Source organism: Hypanus sabinus, chromosome 3 (genome assembly GCF_030144855.1).
Source record: "Hypanus sabinus isolate sHypSab1 chromosome 3, sHypSab1.hap1, whole genome shotgun sequence".
Classification (NCBI taxonomy): Eukaryota; Metazoa; Chordata; class Chondrichthyes; order Myliobatiformes; family Dasyatidae; genus Hypanus; species Hypanus sabinus.
Genome location: NC_082708.1, coordinates 149,214,243 through 149,234,535, shown reverse-complemented (window position 1 = coordinate 149,234,535; position 20,293 = coordinate 149,214,243). Strand labels below are relative to the sequence as shown.

The window sequence follows — 20,293 nt, the reverse complement described above, 5'->3', positions numbered from 1 at the left end:
TGGCAGGTCAAGACAGTGAGATTCCTCAAAAACCATGTTAATATTGTTCCCAGAACATTACTTATATAGTCAGATAGCACAGAGAGAGGCCTCTCCTCTTGCTAGTTCCATGTTAACCATCAAAGATCCATTTTCAATCATCCTACATTCATCATATTTTATTCTTTCACATTCTCATCAAAGTTCTTAAGATTCTAACACTTATTCACATATTAGGGGCAATATACAGTGGGACATGGGAGAAAACCCCACATAATCACAGGAAGAATGTTGCAAGCTTCACGCAGACAGCATCCAAACTCAGGGCTGAACCTCGGTGTTGGATCTGTGAGGTGGGAGCTCTGCTCTCAATGCCGTTGTTCCACCCGCTTATACAACTTTTTAAGGTGGTGATGGTGGTTGACACCCTCCTGTCTTGAAAGACAGTGGGTAGGACATGAGTAAATTCAGCTCCTGGAGGACCACTTCCTCAAGTGACTGAGGAATCCCACTCTGGAGTGAGTCTCTTCCACTCTGGCTCCAGGTGAAGGAAGATGGGCATCTAGTTAGAGAGGCCTCTCCGTCCGCCGAGCTCTCTCAATATTTTATAATCATTCTATAACATTAATATCTCTGTAAGTCTTAGAAACAGCACTGGTGTCATTTTTTTCAGAAATATTCCCTTTGCTGCAGACATCCCACCAAATATTCTCCATGTTTTCTCTCATTCCCAGTTCTGATGGAGGGACTTCATTCTGAAATGTTAATTGCTTTTTTTTCCATAGATGTTGACTGACCTGCTAAGTGCTTCCAGAGTTTTTCCATGGTAACATTTTGGAAGTGATACTTGAAGAAAACATTTTGCCAAGGCCTTTTGAGGGTGATATTTAATCAGCTGAGAAAATTTAATCAGCTTTATCACACCAATTCACCACTTAGGATACTTGGATCAACTGTGTTTCTTCTCTTAGTAAAAGGGCTTGAATGCAATTTAAAGAAATTAACTGAAAAAATAGAAAAAAGTTAGGTTGAAATCTGAAGGCAGTGGTGAAAGGGCCTTAATTACTATTGGCAGAGAAGAAAATTTCCTACAAAAATTTAACAGATTCTGAAATGTCTATTTGCCCCATTCAGAAATGCCCTTTAGTGTGACGTGATTTATAGAAAATCTCTGTGTCTTGGGATAGTGAAGTCATCATACAGGCGATGTCACTTTTTTGATAGAAAACCAGGAAATCAAAAGCATGGATCATAATGATTTTTTTTATTTTCTTTATCGAAGGTGAAATAAGAACTGGGATACAGAGAAAGGATTAAGTTAATTGTCAAATCATTTATGAATAAATGGATTATAAACATTTCTACAGAGCTGTTCTAAAATCATGAATTAGACCATAAGACATAGGAGCAGAATTATGCCATTTGGCCTAACGGGCTGAAATTGGGTGCACTTCCTGCAGATGTAGTCAGAATCAGAATCAGAATCAAATTTAATACCAACGGCATATGTCGTGAAATTTGTTAAGGTGCAACATTTCACACTTGGTCAGGTTAACCTCTACCTTCCATTTCTCTGCTCATATCTACAACTGATCTATATCCCACTCTATTCTTTGACAGTCCTCTATGCTATCCACAACACCACCAATCTTACTAACCCACCCATCTACATTTCTGAACCCAAGCACCTGGGAGCACCACACCATCCTGGCGTCTCTTTTACAGCCACAGAATTCCCTGTCTGTTCCCATAACTATTGAGTCATTTATCACTATTGCTCTGCCTGATTTCGCCTTTCCCTGTTAAGCATTTGAGCCGACCACACTGTCCCTGGCTAGGCTGCTGCTGCTGTGTTCTGATGGTATCCAAAGGGGTATATTTATCGCTGAGGGGAATGGCCACAGGGGAACTCTGCGCGGACTGCTTATTCCCCTCACTTCTCTTGGTGTTCACCCACCTACAACCTTAAGCCTGCACTCTGGGTGTGATCACCTCAGTAAAGGTCTCAGCCATGAGATTTTCAGCCTCCTGGATGGTCCTGAATCCATCCAGATCCGGCTCCAGTTCCTTGACCTTGACAGTCAGGAGTTGAAGTTGGGTGACCTCCCTGCAGATGTAGTCAGAATCAGAATCAGAATCAGATTTAATATGAATAGCATATGTGGTAAAATTTGTTGATTTTACAGCAGCAGTACAATGAAATGCATGATAAATAAATACAGAGAACACAACTGAATTACATTAGGTATATATATGCTTATTAAATAGATAAGTTAAAATAAGTAGTGCAAAATAACAGAAATAAAAATGTAGTGAGGTAGTGTTCAATGCCCATTTAGAAATCCGATGGCAGTGGGGAAGAAGCTGTTCCTGAATCGCTGAGTGGGTGGCTTCAGGCTTCTGTACCTCTTTCCTGATGATTACCATGAGAGGAGAGCATGTCCTGGGTGCTGGGGATCCTTAATGATGAACACCAACTTCCTGAGGCTCCACAACTTGAAGATGTCTTGGATTCTACAGAGGCTGGTACCCATGACAGAGCTGACTAATTTTATAGGTTTCTGCAATTTACTTCAATCTTATGCAGAAGTCCCCTGCCTATACCAGACTGTGATGCAGCCATTCAGAGTGCTCTCCACAGCATATTTGTAGAAGTTTTTGAATGTTTTAGCTGATAAACCAAAGCTCCTCAAACTCCGAATGAAGTATAGCCACTTCCTTGTCTTCTGTTTAGCTGTATCAATATCTTGCATCCAGCTTAGGTCCTCAGAGATATTGACATCCAGAAACTTGAAATTGCTCACTCTCTCCACTTCTGATTCCTCTGTGAGGATTGGTTTGTGTTCCCTTGTCTTACCCTTCCTGAAGTCCACAATCAGCTCTTTGGTCTTACTGACGTTGTGCAAGGTTGTTGCTGCGACAAAAGCAACTAACTGATATATCTCACTCCTGTGCACCCTTTCTTCACTATCTGAATTTCTTTTAACAATGGTTGTATCATCAGTAAATTTACAGATGCTGTTTGAGCTGTGCCTAGCCACACAGTTGGGTGTAGAGAGAGTACAGCAGTGGGCTACAGCATCCCTGTAGAGGGCCAGAGTTAATTGTCAATGAGGCGGGGATGTTATTTCCAATCTGCACAGATTGTGGCCTTCTGGTTAGGAAGTCAAGGATCCAGTTGCAGAGTGAGGTACAGAGGCCTAGGTTCTGTAGCTTTTCAATTATGACTGTAGGAATGATGGTGTTAAATGCTGAACTATAGTCAATAAACAGCTTCCTGAGATAAGTATTTGTATTATCCTTCTGACTAAGCCTGCGTGGAGATCCATTGAGATCGCATCTGCGGTAGATCTATTGTGGCAACTGGCAAACTGCATTGGGTTCAAGTCCTTCCTGAGACATGTTGATTCTAGCTGTGACCAACCTTTCAAAGCATTTCATCACCATAGATGTGAGTGCTACTGGACGATAGTTGTTGAGGCAGCTTGCGCTGTCTCCTTGGACACTGGTATAATTGTTGCCCTTTTGAAGCAGGTGGCAATTTCTGACTATAGCAGTGAGAGATTGAAAGTGTCTTAGAATACTCTGCCTGTTGGTTGGCATAGGTTTTCAGAGCCTCACCAGGTACTCTATTAGATCCTGTTTTGCCAGGATTCACTCTCTTGAAGGACAGCCCAGAGATAGAGATAACAGAGTCATCGAATGCTGCAGTGATCGTCATAGTTGCGGTTTTATTCTCCCTTTAAAAGCGATCATAAAAGGTGTTGAGCTCATCTGGTTTTTGAAATAGCCCTCTGCTACTCGTACCAGGTTTTCTTCTACAAACCTGGAGACCGTCATCAGGGAGACTGAAATCCAGCATGTTAGAGGAGGAGCATTACCTACCATCCTGCCTGCACTCAATTAAGGACTAAGGATTACAGGCACCAAGAAACACTTAACTGTTCTTATCTGTGCTTTCTCTCTGAAATCCTTGAGCTTTGCACTCACATACTGTAGGTCAGAACTCAGCACTCTTAGCCCCCACCTGTTCTCATTGTTGAGCTGAAGCCTCTCACTCCAACACTGGCCACCTCAACAATGGCTGCTCCACTCACCCCTACTTCTTTTTATTGACCCTTGCTCAGTTACTATTAAAACAAGCAATCTCCTATTCTGCAGATAAGTCCCACCAGGCCCTGGTCGCTTTATAAAACTGACACATAATTCCCACAAGGTAGAAAGTGTTTCCAACTCTCTCTGTGATCTCCTGCTCTATTTAATATAAATAGAAGTTTGGATGGACAAAATAGACGGAATTTAATCTGGAAAAGTGCGAGGAGTTTCTTACTAGGAGGTTAAATATAAGAGGAAAGTATGTTATAATGGCAATACCCTTAGGAGCATTGATGTACAGAGGGATTTTGGGGTGCTAAAGTCAATAGCACCCTGTAAGTGGGCACAGCAATGGATAGGGTGGTAGAGAAAGGTATATGGAATGCTTGCCTTCATTGGTCAGGGCATTGAATACAAAAATTGGATAGTAACTTTGCAGCTGTATAAAACTCTAGTAAGACTGCATATAGGGCATCGGTTTCAAAACCCTCTTTAGGAAGGTCGTAGAGGTTTTAGAGAATTCTGGTTGTCATTCTATAGGAAGGATGTAGAGGTTTTAGAGAATTCTGGTTGTCACTCTATAGGAAGGATGTAGACGTTTCAGAGTTCTAGTTGCCTCGCTATAGGATTTGGAGAGTTCTGGTTGTCTATAGTTAGGATGCAGAGGTTTTAGAGAGGATACAGAGGAGGTTTAATGGATTGGAGAGTATCAGCTATAAAGTGAGATTGGATAATCTCAGATTAATTTCTCTGGCATGTTGGAGGCTGATTGGTAATCTGATAGAATATAATTGTTAGAGAGTACAGTTTTATTTTAACACAGAGGGTGGCAGGTGTCTGGAACTTGCTCTCAGGGGAAGTGATGGAAGCAGATACAATTGTAATTTTCAAGGGGCAGTTACGCAGAGAAATAACAGGCAGTGAATTGATAGACATTGTGCATTCAGATGGAACTAGGTAGATTGGCATTATGGTTGGCATAGATATGGTGGGCAAAGGGTCTGTCCCTATGCCATACTGTTCTCTGTTTCTATGTCCTATGTTCTATGCAGTTTGAACACAAATGCACTCCATTCTACATAACAATGTCTCCAATGGCACATGCATTAAAAATGGTGAATTAAGTTAAAGTTCATGGAAAACATTGATTCTGCAATGATTGCAGCTGTACTAACTGCGATAGTGTACCCTGTGGAGGTGTAGGATTTCACCGACAGGAACATCTGCGTTTCCACTTTAACTGTGCACGTGTAGCCATCAGAAGTGGCTGCAGGCCTGACTCAACAATGATGGTCAGCGCTACGAGTTCTGTCATTATTACAGCTTTGACTGCTGCAGATGCTGAACTGTGGTGTCGCTTTTTAATTGCTGCAAATTAAGAATTGTGGGCCTACAGTCACTTGACTGAATTCAGTTTGGAGCTGAGCAAGGGGAACTGACATAATGCTTACATAATTAATTATTGATCTCCCAACATGTTGCCTTATCTATCAAGTACTTCCCACTATCATCAAAACACTGCTGAACATGACGGTTGTATATGCTCCCAACACGTTCCCTGGCATCCTGTTCTGGGCACCTACCATTCTCCGCGTAAAAAATGTGCCTCATAAATCTCCCTTAAACTTTGTCCCTCTCACTTTAAACCTTAAAACTGTAAATTTTGTCAGCCCCTTTCAGGTACTTGCCAGTGAGATATTATTCATCAGCGGTTGTAAATAACGTTGCTTCTGTTTCCGTGATTGGATTGCTCAGTTTGGAGCTAACAATGATTGAGGATGGAGTGGCATTCTTTTGTCCAATAATTCTAATGATTGTACACATTGCAAATATCATGACCTGCGCTTCCTTATTTAAATGCTGATTGACCAGGTGCACATTTCCAAAACTTTCTGCATGTAGTTCAGTTTTCTGGTTTTAATTTAGTTCTGCACTGACGCAATGCACTCAGCTCATCTCAAATGTGAAACAGAGCTTGGAAGAGGAGAGAATCTTAATGGTTGTAGAAAAGAGGTACATGTTTCAAAAGGACATTGTCACAAAGTAAACTCACTACATCACCCTCATGGAGAGTGGCAGTGATGTGCACCATTACAATGCACTGTGTCTGTCATGGTCCGGACCATGAAGTCTGCATTCTGGTTCACAGTCCAGTCCACGTTCCTTATTCCAGGTTTTCTGGTTTTCCCCAGTTTCTGTCGAGGCAGCTGATTCTTGTTTGGGCTGGCCTCATAAATAACTTCAGAATTCAGCTTCTGGTGGCTGGATTGTTCCTGTCTGTATCCCTTCCCTTCACTGCTGTCAAGTTCAACCACTGGAGCAAGATAAGGAACTGTCTTTTGTTGTTTTGAACTGTCTCTGTGTCCATGCCTTTGCTAGGTAAGTCTGGCTGTCTGCTGCTACCTTGTGTTGGGAACTGTCTTATTGTATTCTGTATTCAGTGTAGTAAGTCCTGGCCCTATGTCCTGTTTCCAAGGATGGTCCAGGCTCTGTGTTCCATGTTCCTGTCTCACTCTCAACCAAAGTTCTGCACTCCTGTCTCTTCCTTGCTTTGGGGTCTAGCCATGTACAAGAACCTTGTCCTGTCCAATCCACGGCTTTGTGTTCTCCTCTTGCCCATGTGCCTTGCCCAGCCTAGGAGTATCTTACCCAGCCTGGTGCTGTGGTTCCCTTGTCCTGGCCAGGAGTCTCATGTCCAGTCCTGTTGCCTTTCCTCATCCTGTAACCTCATCATGTCCTTGCCTAGTTCTGGGGTCTGAGCCTGAGTCAAGACCCAGTTTCTGGGTCCTTGTCCAGTCTCTGGCTCTGAGTCCAAGCCCAGGCTCCTAGTTCCTAGTTCCATGTCCTGGTTCTGCTATTCTAGTCAAGTCCTAGCCCAGGCCTGGAATCCTTGTCTTGTCCAGGGCCTGTGTCATGTCCAGTGTCCTTTCTTCCCCACTTTCCTTGCTTCCTTCTCATGTCTAGTCCTGTTCCTGGTAGTTTAGTGTCTCTGTCTTGCATTTGGGCCTGTTCTCAATGCCCACCTTACGACAGTCATTTATTGAAGCTTCATTTTAATTAATAACATGGTGTTTTTAAATTGATTATTGATAGGTGTTATGGAAAAGCTTTGTTTTGCATGCCATCCATTTCACCACATCAGTACACTGAGGTAATATAAGGGAAAACAATAACAGAATGTAAAATAAAATGTTACAGAGAAAATGTAATGCAGACAGGCAATAAGATGTAAGGCTATAATGTGGTAAATTGTGAGGTCACGAGTCCATCTTATCATACTAAGGGATTGTTCAATAGTCATAACAGTTAACTAGAAGTTGTCCTTGAGCTTGGTGGTATATGCTTTCAGACGTTTGTGTCTTCTGCCCGATGGGAGGAGGGAGAAGAAAGATGCGAGTGAGTCTTTGATTATGCTGGCTGCCTAATAGAAGCAATGAGAAATGTAATCATCAGAGCGTGAAGGGGAGGTTGTTCTTTGTTGATTTTTATGCTGATTGTTGATGCTTTACCAACAGAATAGCTGACATAGTCATACTTCACAATATGCAAAATATTAGCTCACTTTTGTCATTCTATTTCTTCAGCTCAAGACTGTTCTTTCAGCATATTGAAATAGCTACTAATGCAATATATCAACCATTTTCCTAAAAGTTGTTGCATTTATTAAGGAAAAGTAAAATTGTTGTGAATAAACATTAAGTATTATTTGCAGTTCAGCTATAGGAAAGATTTCATTGAACTGAAAAGGGTTTGGAAAAGACTCAGGAGATCGCTACTGGGAATGTAGGGCTTGGTAGAAGCTTGATAAACTGGGACTTATTTTCCCTGGAACATCGAGGGCTGAGGGGGTTACCTTATAGAAATAATAAAATCACGAGAGACATAGATAAGGCAAATAGTCAGTCTTTAGCCCAGCATATGGGACTCTAAAACTAGGGGGAACTAGAGGAAAAGAAAAGCTCTTAGTTAATTTTTTTCCTTCCCTTCATTATATCTGTTCAGCTAGGACCACAGAGATGCTAGGTAGGATAGTTGAATGCTCCTCTTGTGGGATATGGGAGGTAGGGAGACCTCCAGTGTCCCTGACAACTGCAACTGTGAGAAGAGCATCCAACTGCAGCTTATAGATGGGACATATAGAGAGGTAGTTACACCCAAGATGCAGGACACAGGAAGCTGGGTGACAGTCAGGAAAGGGAAAGGGGTTAAGGACCCAGTGCAGAGTACCCCTGTGGCTATCCCCCTCAACAACAGGTATTTCACTTTGGATACCATCGGGGGGAATGACCTAACAGAAGAAGGTCACAGTGGTCGGGTCTCTGGCACTGAATCTGCCTCTTACTCAGTAGGGAAGGGGGTGAGAAGAGGCATGCTGTGGTGATAGGGGATTTGTTATTTAGGGGAATGGACAGGAAGTTCTGTGGGTGAGAACGAGATTCCTGGATAGTACGTTGCCTCCTGGGTACCAGGGTCTAGGGTATTTCAGATTGAGTCCTTAGCAATCTTAAGTGAAAGGGTGAACAACCAAAAGTCATAGAATAGTACAGCACATTACAGGCCCTTCGGCCCACAATGTTGTGCCGACCCTCAAACTCTGCCTCCCATATAACCCCCCTCCTTAAATTCCTCCATATACCATGAGTATAGTCCATGATACCAATAACATGGGTAGGACAAGTGATGAGGTTCTGCATAGGGAGTTCAGGGAGTTGGATGCTAAGTTAAAGGGCAGGGCCTCCAGGATTGTGATCTCACAATTGCTGCCCGTGCCACGAGCCAGTGACACCAGAACTAGGAAGATCATACAGTTTAATATGTAGCTTAGTGTAGGAGGGAGGGCAAAAGATTTTTGGATCATTGGGCTCTCTTTCAGAGAAAGTGGGACGCTGTACAGAGGGGACAGTTTGCAACTGAACTGGAGTGGGACTAATATCCTTGTGCGAAGGTTTTTTAATGCTGCACGTGGGGCTTAAAATAGAATTACAAGAGATGAGAACTAGAGTGTGAGAATTGTTAGTGGAGAGGTTGTGGAGGCAGATGTTGATAAGCCCTTAAATAAAGTTGGGAATCAAATGGTTGAGCATGGTGTAACTAATGTCCTGAGCTGTCTATATTTCAATGCAAGAAGTATTGCAGGAAAGGCAGGTAAGTGCTGAAGATGAGGTAGCTGGATTACAAACAGAGCAAAATTGCAGTCATCAGGGTGAATTGCAATATAAAAGATGGACAAAATCGAAAAGGGTGAAAACAGGACTGAAGATGTTGTATTTGAATGTGTGCAGTATATGGAAAAAGGTAGATGAATTGCAGCACAGTTGCAGGCTTGCAGGTATGATGTAGGCATCACAAAATTATGGCTGAAACATTATAACTAGGAGCTTAATGTCCAAGGATACACATTGTATCAAACGGACAGGCAGGAAGGAATGGGGGGGGGGGGGTGGCGGTATTGCTCTGTTGGTAAAAAATGAAATCAAATAATTAGAAAGTGGTGACATAGGGCTGGAAGGTGTTGAATCATTGTGGATAGAGCTAAGGAACTGCAAGGGTAAAAACTCCCTGATAGGAATTGTATACAGACCCCAAACAGTAGTAAGGATGTGGCTTACAAATTACAATGGGAGATAGAAAATGCATGCCAAAAGGGCAATGTTACAATAGTCACGAGCGCATCAATATGCAGGTAGATTGAGAAAATCAGGTTGGTGCTGAAAATCAGGAGGAACTTGTAGAGTGCCTAGGAGATGGCTTTGCAGAGCAGCACATGATTCAGCCCACTAGAGGATCAGTTATTCTGGGTTGGGTGTTGTGCAATGAGTCTGAATTGATTAGTGAGCACAAGGTTAAAGAACTCTCAGGGGAAGTGATCATAATATGATCAATTCACCCTGAAATTTGAGAAGAAGAAGCTAAAGTCAGTTGTATCAGTGGAGTAAAGGGGATTATAGAAACATGAGAGAGGGGTTGGCCAGAATTTATTGCAAAAGAACACTGGTAGGGATGATATTAGAATAGCAATGGCTGGAATTTTTGGAAGCAATTTGGAAGGCACAGGATATCCCAAAGAGGAACAAGTATCCTAAAGGCAAGATGACACAACCATGGCTAACAAGAGAAATCAAAGCTAACATAAAAGCCAAAGACAGGACAAAAATTAATGGGAAGTTAGAGGATTTTGTTACGTACTCGTGACACATGACAGTGGTACCCTTGTCACGTGACTGGGGTTGAAGCTATACTGGACTTGAGGTAATGGTCTTGTGATGGTGGAGTGATGTCATTTTCCCGCCAGTAGAGATCATGTGACAGTTTTTTTTACAGGTTATAAAAGGAAGACCCCACCCTTTGAGAGGGGCAGTTCGTGGCGGGATTTGCCATGTTGACTTCATGCCACTGTGTGATTTAATGTGATGACGCAGTTTAGTTGAAGGATGAAGTTTTTATCTAATGCCTAAAGTTTAAAAGGTCATTGCCAGCAGTTTCTTTACAATACTGCTAGTTGAGAATCAGTGGAGAGTGAAGATCAGAGTTCGGGAATTAAAGATCGAGGAGAATCGATTTTCGACGGTGAAACGGGTTCGACCTTGTTTGATCCTTATTCGGAAGGAATTTGTTGACAGTTCTTGTGTTAATCTCTGTGGGATAGCAGAAGATTGAGGACAGTGTGATAAAGGAAAGGTCAGTGCCTTTAAGCCGTTTCGTTTCGTAAATTCTTCGTGGGAAAAAGTTCGACTTCGGGGACTGAAGCAAAGCGATGTGAAAGAGAATTTAAATCATCTTAAAAAGTCTCTCCCTTAAATGGACTGTGAACATATCGAACTTGTGGCAATACTATAAAGAACTGTTTTTGCAACATCGCTTTAAGATCTGTTTAAGCTGCTGCACAGCAGCTGATTTCCGGTTACGTTAGTGTTTGTTTACTTTTGGGGGGTTTGTTTTCTGTGTTTAATAAACATGTTATTTGTTATATAAACCCTTGCCTAACTCGTATATTTATTGTTGCCTGAATACGTAACAATTTGAAGCTTTTAAAACCAACAGAAGGTGACTAAAAAGTCATTAAGAAGGTAAAGGTGGGATATGAAAGTAAACTAGCCAATAATATTTAAGACGATACCAAAAGCTACTTCAGATGTGTAAAAGAGAGGTGACAGTGGATATCAGACTGCTGGAAAATGATACTGGAGAGATAGTAAAGGAGGACAATGAAATGACAGAAGAACTGAAAAAGCATTTTGCATCAGTCTTCACTGTGGAAGATACTAGCTGTATGGTGGAAGTTCTAGGTAGAAGGGGTAATGGCTTGTGTGATGTTACTATAACTTGAGAGAAGGTTCTTGGGAAACTGAATGGCCTGAAGGTAGATAAGTCACCTGGACCAGATGATGTTCACCCTAGGGTTCAGAAAGAGGTGGCTGAAGAAATCATGATCATTAGTAATGATCTTTCAGGAATCACTAGATTCTGGAATGGTTCCAGAAGACTGGAAAATTGCAAATGTCACTCCACTCATCAAGAAGGGAGAGACGCAGAAGAAAGGAAACTATAGCCAGTTAGTCTGACCTCTGTGGTTGTAAAGATGTTGGAGTTGTGGTCTCAGGGTACTTGAAGGCACGTGATAAAGTAGGCCATCATCAGCAAGGTTTCCTCAGGAAAATCTTGACTGACAAATCTGTTTGAATTCGTTTAAGAAATAACAAGCAGGATAGACAATGTAAAATTAGTTGATGTTGTGTACTTGGCTTTTCAGAAGGCCTTTGCCAAGTTGCCACACATGAGGCTGCTTAACAAGCTACAAGCTCATGGTATTACAGGAAAGATTCTAGCATGGCTGACTGACAGGAGGCAAAGAGTAGGAATGGAGGGAGCCTTTTCTGACTGGCTGCCAGTGATTAATGGTATTCCACAGGGCCTGTGTTGGGACTGATTCTTTTTGTGTTATAAATCAGTGATTTAGATGATGAAATTGCTGGCTTTGTTGCAAAGTTTGCTGACAGTATGAAGATGGGTGGAGGAGCAGGTAGTTTTGAGGAAGTAGAAGTACTTAGATTAGAAGAATGGACAAAGAAATGGCAAGTGGAATACTGTGTTGGGAAGTGTATGGTCATGCACTCTGGTAGAGGAAATGAAAGGGTTGACTATATTTTAAATGGAGAGAAAATACAAAAAGTTGATTTGCAAAGGGACTTGGGAGTCCTTGTGCAGGATTCCTGAAAGGTTAATTTGCAGGTTGAGTCTGTGGTGAGGAAGACAAATGAGATGTTATCATTCATTTTAAGAGGAATAGAATATAAAAGAAAGGATGTAATGTTGTGACTTTATGAAGTACTGGTCAGCCTCAATTAGAGTAGTGTGAGCAGTGTTGGGCCCTTTATCTTAGAAAGGATGTACTGAAACATGAGAGTTCAAAAGAGGTTCATGAAAATGATTCCACGTTTGAATAGCTTGTTATATGAAAAGAGTTTGAAGGCTCTGGGCCTGTATTTGCTGGAATTCAGAAGCATGGAGGGGGACCTTATTTAACCTTATCGAATGGTGGAAGGCCTTGATAGGGTGCATGTGGAGATGATGTTTCCTATGGTGGGAGACTCTAAGACCGGAGGACACAGCCTCAGAATAGAGGGGCATCTTTTTAGAATCGAGATGGAGAACCTCTTTAGCCAGAGTGTGGTGAATCTGTGGAATTCTTTGCCGCAAGCAGCTGTGGAGACTGTCTATGTATATTTGAGACAGAGTTTGATAGATTCTTGATTGGTCAGGGCATGAAGGAATACGGGGAGAAGGCAGAAGATTGGGGCTAAGAGGAAAATTGGATCAGACATGATGAAATGCTGGAGCAGACTCGATGGGAAATGGCTTAATTCTGCTCCTATATCTTATGGTCCTAAGGTTTTATGTGGAGAGGTTAGTGTGTATGTGGAAAGATTTGTCACAGCCACGGATTGTGCTGCCATGCCCTTGCAGGTGGGCTGCGGAACGGGCTCAGCAATCGTGTGTGTGAGTGTTCACATTCCAGCCAATTACTGTTTCAGCGTGGTGGAATTCCTTCCTCTTGTGCCTGTCTTGTCGAGACTTGACCAAAAACACAGCAACATCTTTGCCTCTGCTTACCCTCATCTTTGATCTGGGAAAGAAGACTACCATTTAGATTGACTCTGTAAGGGAGCGGTATTCATGTAGTATTAAGTTACTGCTTGCTAGCTGCAGGGTTGTTGTTAGCTTTAAGGCCGAGAGTTTTAGTTAACTGCTCTGTTGGTCTAGCATTTAATGTTTTACCTTTAATTCTGCTCAGAACTTACTAAAAGTCAGTGAATTCTTCATATGTTTCAGTGTCTCTTCCTCTGCACTTGGGCCATAACTGAAGACTTGTGTCAGCAAGGCTCAACCACTAAAGTGGATTCAGTGGAGAGAGAACAGCAGATCTCGGCCCTGAATTTTGTTGGGCAGGTTGGAAAGAGGCTGAAGTCAGTCGAGGCCGGCTTGTCTGATGTTGCTCACACAGTGCAACAGCTTCTCGTAAAGTGGCAAGCTCAGTCCAAGACGACTTTTGTTGGTCAGATGGAGAAGGTTTAAAGTCAGTGGCCTCTCGGTTGGCTCGTGCAGTGTAACAATTGCTTTCAGAGGGGCAAGTCCAGTTTGAACAGGATGAACAGCTGTCAGCACTTGCAGCGATGGTTTCAATAACACACCACAGACAGGCAGAATCAGGTGGCAGCCATTACTGCTGTCATTGCTGCAATACAGCAGCATCAGCCCTTAGCCAGGACAGTCACTCTCCCAGTGTCCCCTACATCTTCCTCTGTAACAACCTCATCAGCCTCAGCCACTAGTGCCCCATTTCTTCCAGCCGTTTCTGGATCAGAACCGAGTATTCATCCTCCGGGCAGATAATCCACTAATCCCAATGGCGACAGGAGCTTTATTACCCAGGAGATGAACATCCAAGCACAGACAGGTTGGCTTGGTGATGATGTGCGTAAACTGCCTTACACGATGAATCTCTTAGAAGGATCCCCCACAATGCCCATTCATTGCTCTATGAGAACAAAGGGATTTAGAAATACAGGTCCTTAATTCATTGGAAGTGGTATCACAGATAGATAGGGTTGTAAAGAGAGCTTTTGGCACATTGGCCTTCATAGATCAAAGTACTGAGTACAAGAGTTGGGATGTTATGTTGCTGTTGTACAAGATATCGATGAGGCCTAATTTGGAGTATTGTCTGCATCTACCTGATGGAAAGATGTAAATGAAATTGAAAGATTACAGAGAAAATGTACAAGGATGTTGCTGGGACTGGAGGACCTGAGATATGAGGAAAGATTGAATAGGTTAAAACTTTATTTCCTTGAACGTAGAAGATTGAGGGGAGATTTGATAGAAGTATACATCATTATGAGGGGTATAGATAGGGGGAATGCAAGCAGGCTTTTCCACTGAGGTTGGGTGAGATTACAACCAGAGGTCATGGGTTAAGGGTGAAAGGTGAAATGTTTAAGGAGAACATGAGTGGTGAAAGTGTGGAATGAGCTGCCATTGCAAGTTGTGCATGTGATTGCAATTTCAACAGTTAAAAGAAGTTTGGATAGATACATGGATAGTAGGAGTATGGAGGGCTATGGTCTGCATGTAGGTTGATGGGACTAGGCAGTTTAAATGGTTACACATAGACTAGATGGGCCAAAGGGCCTGTTTCTGTGCTGCAGTTTTCTATGACTCTATGCCTCTAATGGATATTATCAGAGAACATACATTTCTGATAATTGTTATAATCAGAAAGGAGTCAAGGATTTATTTTTCACTCTGAGGAATGTGGTTGGGTAAGAGAAGTGGTGTAGGGAGCTATATGGTGGTTGATTAATTCCTGGATTACATGAGTTGTAAGTTTGTTGAAGTCATAACTTACATTCCTGAGGTCTTCAGTAAGAGGAAGGACAACTCTCTGCCTCCACACCAGCCCAATGACTGCACCATTGACCTCTTACCCAGTACTGGTCCTCCCTGGGGCCAGCATTATTCCCTCTCTCATTCTGGTGACAATCGTAGAATACATCAAGGAGCCATTGGCCTTAGGATTTATCTTTCCATCAATCCCGACAGCGATTTCTGTTTTGTTTCTGTTGGGTTTCTGTTTTGTGAGGACGAAAGATGGCAAGCTCCATGCCTGCTTTGATTATCGGTCCTTCAACAACATCATAGAGGAGAACTGCTACCCTCTTCCCGTGCTTGCCTCTGCACCTGAACATCTCCAAGGAGCAACCATATTCTCCAAGATAGGTCTGAGCAATGATTACAACCTGGTTTGTATCTGAGAAGGGGATGAATGGAAGACAGAATGGAACACCTCCACTGACCACTATGAGTATCTTGTGATGCCATTTGGTCAGGTCAATGCTCCAGCTGTTTTTCAAGCCCTGGTCAACAATGTGCTACATATTAAACCAGTGTTTTCATGTATTTTGATGACATTCTGACCTATTCCTGCTCTTTCTAGGAATATGTCCAGAATGTCTGAAGGGTTTTCAGATGGCTCTTCAACAATAATCCTTATACCAAGCCAGAGAAATGTGAGTTTCATTAAGAGCAGGTATTATTTTTTGGGCTATTTCCTCACTCCTTCCATTGATCAAATGGAGCTGTGTAAGATTCAGGCATTCACAGAAAGGTCCAAACTATCTACAGTCAAACATGTGAAGTGCCTCAAGGGGTTTACAAACTTGTATCGTTGCTTCATCAGAAACTCCAGTTCCATTGTGGCCTCCAGAAATGCACTCTGCAGGATTTTGTTGGACAAGTGAAGCAGATCGATCATTCCCCGTGATGCTTCACCACTGCTCTTGAGCATCCAGGACCATCACATCCATTCATCGTTGAGGTGGATGCATTGAAGCTGTACTCTCCCAATGCTCTTCTCTGGATAGTCAGTTATATCCCTGTGCCTTTCTTTCCTGTCGCTTGACAGTAACTATGATGTTGGAAACAGAAAACTTTTGCCTGTCAAGGAAGCCCTGGATGCATGGCAACACTGGCTGGAGGGCTCAGAGCATCACTTTTTGGTGTGGACCAATCACAAGACACTCAGAGCCTTCATCCTGTTTCACCTGCACCTGCAATTCCAGCTGCAAGGATGTGAAGGTTCGATGTGCCCAAGAACAATGCCAATCCAGAGCCCATCCTTCCTCGCTTGTGCATTGCCGGTCCTGTGATTTGGGAAGTAGAGATGGAGGCCAGGGCCACCAAACATTCGGGTCCAGGCTCAGGTGGGGGACGTCCCATCCAGCTGTTTGACATTGCTGGGATAGGGTCACTCCTTCCATCTGATTGACATCCACAAATTCAAAGGACCCTGGAATTTCTCAAGGGATGATTTTGTTTCCCAGGATGTCCAACAACTTCATCTCTTCCTGTCTCACTTGTGCCCAGAGTGAGGCAACACACCAGTGCCCTGCAGGTCTGCTCTGCCTGCTGCCTGTGTCTCACCATCCCTGGTCCTACCTCTCGATGGAGTTCATTAATGGTCTGCCCCGTCTGATGAAAACACTACCATTCTGGTGGCTGTGGCCCACTTCTCCACCAGTGTCCACTTCTCTGCTCTCCCTAAACTCCTGTTGGCTTGTGAGACTGCCACCCTGATGGTCCTGCCCACGTTTAGGCTGCTTGACTTCCCTCAGGATATAGTGTCTGATCGAAAACCACAATTCACATCCTGTTTTTGCAAGGCCATCTGTTCTCTTGTGGGAGCCACTGCCAACCTCTCATCTGGTTTCCACCCTCAATCTAATGGCCAGACTGAGAGAGTGAATCAGGAGGTGGAGACAATCCTGCACTGCCTTGCCTCTTCCAACCCCATATCCTGGAGCTCCCAATTGGTCTGGGCAGTGATTGTCCACAATAACCTCCAGTCATCCTCCACTGGCATGTCCCCTTTGAAAGCCAGAAGGCACCACACTTCCCTGAATAAGATCGACATGGGAGCTCCTGCTGCTGAACAGTTGGTCCAATGCTACAAGCACCCATGGAAACAGGCCAGGGCTTCTCTACTGTGTGCTCAGAAACAATGTGCCCGACAGGCTGATCAGCTGCATTGTAAGTTGAGGCCTTGGTTCATATATGAAGAACTCTTCATGCAGCAAATGTCTGATCAAGTTTGCACTGCCCTTGCTAATGCACCCATTAAGAATGCTAGAAAGTACCAACCTCCTGGCAGCTTCGACAGTGCCAGTGCATTGGGACATCAGAGGTCTGTGAACACCATGGATATCAGCTGCCAGGGTCCTCTGCTGTACATTATGGACACCCTTTTGGGGCAGCATTTCCTGTGTGACATGCTTGCTCAAGTGCTGTCAGCGTTGCCTATTGATGAGAAGGCGGAGTGATGAAACCTCACCGGAGGCTGCAGGATCCAGTTTCGGGACACGATGGGTGATGCTCTGCTTCAGTGGGCGATGTTGCATGTGGAACTTCGTCCTGGCTAAAGCATCCAGACCTCTGCTTGGTGCTGATTTCCTGTGTGCCCAAGGAGCGGTAGTTGATCTTCAAGGACTATGGGTTGTTATCCTGCTCCCTGTAAGTTCCCCACAATGACTCTGTCAAGCGCTTATGAGTTTTCTCGACTGCTGAGTGAATTCCCAGATCTCACAAAGTCCACATTCTCCACTATAGCTGCAAGACCTGGGGTTGAACATGACATTCCCACAACTGGTCAGCTGGTTCATGCCCTCTTGTGTAGACTGGACCCAGAAAAGCTGACAACAGCAAAGACTGAGTTTGCCAACATGGAAAGACTCGGAATTGTACGCCGGTCAAACAACCCCTTGGATTCACCCCTCCATTTGGTCCCCAAGTCTGAAGATGATTGCCATGCATTTGATGATTACTGATGCCTTAACGAGGCCAACACCTCTGTTCATTACCCGGTCCCACACATCCAAGACTTTCTGCCACGTTTAGCCGGAAAGTTATTTTTTCCAAAGTTAGAGGTTATCATTAGGTGCCTGTGTGCTTGGATATCATTCCCAAAACAGCTGTGATAACCCTGTTTGGCTTTTCAAGTTTTTGCACACACCATTTGGACTGAAAAATGCAGCTGTGACTTTCCAATGGCTGGTGGATTGTATTAGTAGTCTTAGATTTTCTTTTTGCTTACCTTGATAACGTACTTGTCACCAATGCATCCAAATCTGAATGCGTATCTCATCTCCACACACTCGAGTGCTTAAGCCAACACGGGTTGATTATTAACCCTGCTAAGTGCCAGTTTGGGTTGCAACTGTGCCTAAGGAGGGGACTTTCATAACCATGGAATGCATTGTTGGGTCTGTGTTCACTTGCAGACAGGCTGCAGAACAGGTTCGGTAATCACGCTCATGAATATGCACGTTCCAGCCAATCAGTGTTTCACCCTTCCTGTTGTTGTAGTCTTGTCAAAACTTGATCAAAAGCACAGCAATGTCTATGCCCTCTGCCTACCTTCATCCTCGTTCCAAGGAAGAAGGCTACCATTTAGATTGACTCTGTAAAGGAGCAGTACTCATCTAGTATTACGTTAATGCCTCCTAGCCTCAGCGTCAATGTTAGGATTTAGTTTGAGAGTTTTAGTTAATGACCTTGTTGACCCAGCCTTCATTGTTTTTCCTTAGATTCGGCATGGTTCTTATTACCAGTCAGTGAGTTGTTCAGTTTCTCTCCCTCTGCACTTGGGCCATAACCACACACTTGTGCCAGGATTTGCCAAAGGAAGCTGTAAAGGTGGGCTTGTTATAACATTCAAAGTCTGTTGGACAGGCAGATGAATAAGCAAGATTTTTGGAGGAATATGGGCTGAAAGCAAACAAATAGTCATAGTCTTACAGCATGCAAACTCTCATGCCACCAGCGTTGCCTATCTGCTTGCATTTAGACAATAGACCTCTAAACCTTCCCTATCCATGTACTTTTCTAAATGGCTTTTAAATGTTGCTAATGTGGCTGCCTCAAACACAATTTCTGGCAGCTCATTCCAAATGTGCAGCACCCTTTTTGTGAAGAAGCTGCCTTGACGTTCCTTCTCAATCCTTTGTCTCTAATCTTAAACCTATGCCCTCTTGTTATTAACACCTCCTCCCAGTGAAAAAGACAATGTACTTTCATCCTTACTATGCCCCTCATGATCTTATCAGGTCACCACTCACGTTCCAGGGAATGAAGTCCTCGTCTATGAAACCTCTCCTTGTAACTCAGGCCCCCAAATTTCAGAAAACTTCTCTTCAGCACTTGTAGATTAACATCATCTTTCCTGTAACAGGATGACAAAAACTGTACATAATAGTCTGAGCAAAGCCCCAACAACGTCTTCTATACCAACAACATCACTTACTAATTTCTATGCTCAATTCCGTATCTGAAAAAGGTCGGTTTGCCAAATGACTTTTCATCAATCTATCAATCTTAGATGCTTCCCTAAGTGAACAATGCACTTATGCTCCTAGTTCCCTCTGTCCCTCAAAGCGCCCCAAAGCATTTCATTCACTGGGTCGATCTCTCAAAATGCAATCGCTCACAATTGTCTGGATTGAAAGACCTCTGCTAATCCTTATCCCATTTACCTATATCATTAAGATCCCCCTGTAATTTGTCATAACCTTCTATACACTCTTATAGTACTAAAATACTTGGTGTTATCAGCAAACATGCCAGCCATATCTTGTGCAAATCATTTATATAAAGGACAACATGAGGTTAAGGGTGAAAGGTGAAAAGCTTAAGGGGAAGATGAGGGGAAATCTCTTCACTCAGAGGGTCGTGAGAGTGTGGAATGAGCTGCCAGCACAAGTGGCGCATGTGAGCTTGATTTCAAAGATTAAGAAAAGTTTTGATAGGTACATGGATGGAAAGGATATGGAGGGCTATTATTCCAGTGTCCATTGAGCGGAGAAGGCAGATTAAATGGTTTCGCATGGACTAGATGGGCCAATCAGCTTGTTTATGTGCTGTACTTTTCTGTGACTCTTTTATGGCAACAAAGGTTCCACCACTGACCCTTATGGTACACGACTTCTTCCAGTCTGAGAAACAACCTCTTTGCTTCATAGCAATGAGCCTGTTATGAATCCCATTAGCTATCTTGCCCTGGGTCTCATGTGATCTCACCTACCAGAATATCCTGTCATTAGGAATCTTGTCAAAGCGATTGTTATAAACCATATTGAGAACATCCAATGCCCCACCCTCGTCTACCAGT

At 43.3% G+C, this 20,293-nt stretch overlaps 1 protein-coding gene across 5 annotated transcripts in view; it reads right to left on the bottom strand.

The window, feature by feature from the left end:
• LOC132390859 (uncharacterized) overlaps positions 1–20,293 on the bottom strand; it is a 175,212-nt gene that overhangs the window by 17,673 nt on the left and 137,246 nt on the right. The gene's annotated exons all lie outside the window — the stretch shown is intronic.